This window comes from Myotis brandtii, unplaced genomic scaffold (genome assembly GCF_000412655.1).
Source record: "Myotis brandtii unplaced genomic scaffold, ASM41265v1 scaffold74, whole genome shotgun sequence".
NCBI lineage: Eukaryota > Metazoa > Chordata > Mammalia > Chiroptera > Vespertilionidae > Myotis > Myotis brandtii.
In genome coordinates, this window is record NW_005370944.1 from 2645635 (window position 1) to 2649408 (window position 3774).

A 3774-nucleotide genomic window follows, 5' to 3' on the forward strand; every position below is an offset into this window, starting at 1 on the left:
GGCAGGGCAACACTAGCCACGTCTTCTCTGTTTCCTTACTCTGAAAGGACACTTAGTAAGTAGTTACCATGTGCTCTGCTCTTTGAGCTATCCTATTATCTCCCTCCCTCCTCACAATAACACTGACAGGTAAGAATTAGCCTCAAGTTCAGTGAGCCAAAGGGCACTGAGGCTCAAAGAAGGTGAGGAGCTTGTCTAGACCAGTCCACTAGAATGTGAAGGAGCCAAGATGCACACCCAGGTCCTGGGGACCAACCCTGTCCCTCCCCACTGGTGGCACAGGGGTCAGGTGGTAGGAGCTGTCTGTCTGGTGCAGGTAGGCTAGAAAGGGTGTATTCTCCATAGAGAACTTAAAAACTAGAATAAAAGCGACTAAATGTCAGTTTGCTTTCTCTTTCCCCATCACATCTAGCAGCAGCTCTGAACAAGTCAGCAGACAGCATCCTGCCTCCCCGCTCCCCATGCCACTGCAGCCATGCTTCAGCCCCAGTGACCACCTGAGGGGCTCAGCTGCCAGCATGGGGGGCGGGGGGAAGGTCTGAGGCCCTTCTTTCTGCCTTGGTGGGGCTAAACCAGATTGGGAACTTTAAAAGAGCATTTTAAAAGTTTAATGTAATGCCTCCCTGAACTTCGTGTGTTTTTCCAGCTGCTGCTCCTCGTCATCTCAGCCAAACTTCTGAGGGTTGCCTCCACTGCTGACCTTATTTCCCTCCGGAGTCACTGCTCCGCCACCGCAGTCTGGCTCCCGCCTTATCTCCATGGAAGGGCTCCAGACAGGTCATCAGTGGCTCCTTGTAGTGGTGCCCTCCCAGCAGTGTGTGACCCTGCTGCCAGGCCCTCCGTAGTTCTCGAGATGCCCTGGCTCCTTGCTGCCACCTTTCTGTTCAGCCTCAGCTTGAAGGGCTCTTCTTTCTCCCAAAGGACAGTGCTCCTGGGCCTCTGACCTTGGCCCCCATCTTCTCACTGCGCACGCACTTTCTGGAAACTGCACCGGTGCCTATGGCTTCCCTGGCCTGGAGGAGAAGGCCTCCCACCTTTCCCCTCAATTCAGGCCCCACATCCCCTACGCTGCAGCCCAGGTGCCTGCTGCTGCAGCCACGTGATTTCTCATCCTTTTCTGACCCACTGTAGCCCTTTTATTCTTTCTTGAGTTTGAAGCTTCCAATGCACTGTGTCGTCTCCAGCTCCCACCCTATGCTGGCTCCACCCCAGGCACGTGCACGGGGCTGGACAACACCAGTCAACCCCTTATGATTTTGCTTCTTCAATTTTCTTTTTCTTAAGGGTGGAATATTTTGTATATACAGGAGAAAATATAAATAAACATAATAAATATGTAATGCTCCTTAACTTACAATGGGGTTATAGTCTGATAAATCCATCGTAAATTGAAAATATTGTAAATGGAAAATGTATTTAATCCACCTAACCTACATCGTAGCTTAGCCTCGCCTACCTTAAAAGGCTCAGAACACTTACATTATATTGGTGCTGTGGGGCCAAGCATCAAGGACAATATCATGCTGCATATCACTAGCTAAGAAAAAGATAAAAATTCAACATTTGAAGTAGGGTTTCTACTGAATGTGTATCACTTTCGCACCATCATCAAATTGAAAAATCATTAGTCAAACCATTGTAGGTAGTGGATTGTACATAAATAAGATATTAAAATATGATAAACATCCATGTGTCAATCCCTCAGCTTAAGAAATTGAACACAGGAAATACTTTTAAACATTTGTACCAGTCCTCTAACGTATCACTCTCCCTCTCTCCAAGAAAAACCACTCATCTGAACTTTATTTTTATTTTTAAAGTTGACATCCAACATTATTTTATTTTAGTTTCAGGTGTACAGCATAGTGGTTAGACATTTATATAATTTATGAAGTGATCCCCTCAATAATTCTAGTATCCACCTAACACCATACATAGTTATTATAATATAATTGACTATATTCCCTATGCTGTACTTTACATCCTTGTAACTATTCTATAACTACCAATTTGTATTTTTTTTTAAATATACTCTATTGATTCTTTTACAGAGAGGAAGGGAGAGGGATAGAGAGCTAGAAACATCGATGAGAGAGAAACATCGATCAGCTGCCTCCTGCACACTCCCTACCGGGTATGTGCCCGCAACCAAGGCACATGCCCTTGACCGGAATCAAACCTGGGACCCTTGAGTCCACAGGCCGACGTTCCATCCACTGAGCCAAACCGGTTAGGGCCAATTTCTATTTCTTAATCCCTTCACTTTTTTTCGCTCAGCCCCTTTCCATTTGGAAACCATTAGTTTGTTCTCTGTATCTGTAAGTCTGTTTCTGTTTTGTGTGTTAGTTTATTTTGTTCTTTAGATTCCACATTAAGTGAAATCATATGGAATTTGTTTTTCTCTGTCTGACTTATTTCACTAAGCATAATACCCTCTAGGTGCACCCATGTTGTCACAAGTGGTTAAGACTTTATTCTTTCTATGGCAGAGTAATATTCCATTGTATATATGTACCACAACTTCATCCAATTGTCTATTGATGGGCACTTGGGTTGCTTCCATATCTTGGATATTGTAAATAATGCTTCAATGAACATATATCTTTTCAAATTAGTGTTTGGGATTTCTTCGGATAAATACCCAGAAGTGGAATTGCTGCATCATAAAAGTTTCACTTTTAATCTTTTGAGGACCCTCCATATTGTTTTCCATAGTGGGCATCCATTTGAGTCCAACCAATAGTACACTAGGGTTCCCTTTCTCCACATTCTCGCCAACACCTGTTGTTTGTTGATGTATTAATGACTAGAGGCCTGGTGCACAAAATTCATGCAGAGGTGGGGTCCCTAAGCCTGGCCGGCAATCAGGGCCAATTAGGTTCCCCGCCTCCCCACCTTTCCGCCTCCCTACCTCCTCCTCCCCTCGTCACCCATGCACCACCACCGTGAGGTTCCCTGACTCCCTGCCTCCCCACTCTTCTTTTCCTCACTGCCCATGTCCACCGCCACCCACCCCCAGTTCCCTGTCCCAGCCCAAGGCCTGGCTGAGGGGAGGGACCAGGAGGGTGGCCAGCAGGCCCCATTGGCAATCAGGGCCTGCTGGCTGGGGGCAGCTCCTGCATTGAGCATCTGGCCCCTTGTGGTCAGTGCGCATCATAGCAACCAGTCATTCCGGTTGTTCTGGTCGTTCTGTCCTAACAGTCGCTTAGGCTTTTATATATATAGACTAGAGGCCCGGTGCACAAAAATTCGTGCATTCGGCGGGGGGAGGGGGGGGTCCCTCAGCCCGGCCTGTACCCTCTCACAGTCTGGGACCCCTCGGGGGATGACCATCTGCTGGCTGAGGCCTGCTCCCCAGGGGATTGGGCCTAAGCTGGCAATCAGACATCCCTCTGGCAGCCCGGCAGCCCTCGGGGGATGTCCACTTGCCAGCGGGGAGCAGACCTAAGCTGCAGTCGGACATCCTTAGCGCTGCTGAGGAGGCAGGAGAGGCTCCCACCACCACCGCTGTACTGGCAGCCATCAGCCTGGCTTGTGGCTGAGCAGAGCTCCTCCATGTGGGAGCTCACTGACCACCAGAGGGCAGCTCCTGCATTGAGCGTCTGCCCCCTGGTGGTCAGTGTGTGTCATAGTGACCAGTCATTCCCAGTCCTTCTGCTGTTAGGGTCAGTTTGCATATTACCCTTTTACTATATAGGATAGAGGCCTGGTGCACAGGTGGGGGCCGGCTAGTTTGCCCTGAAGGGTGTCCCGGATCAGGGTGGGGGTCCCGCT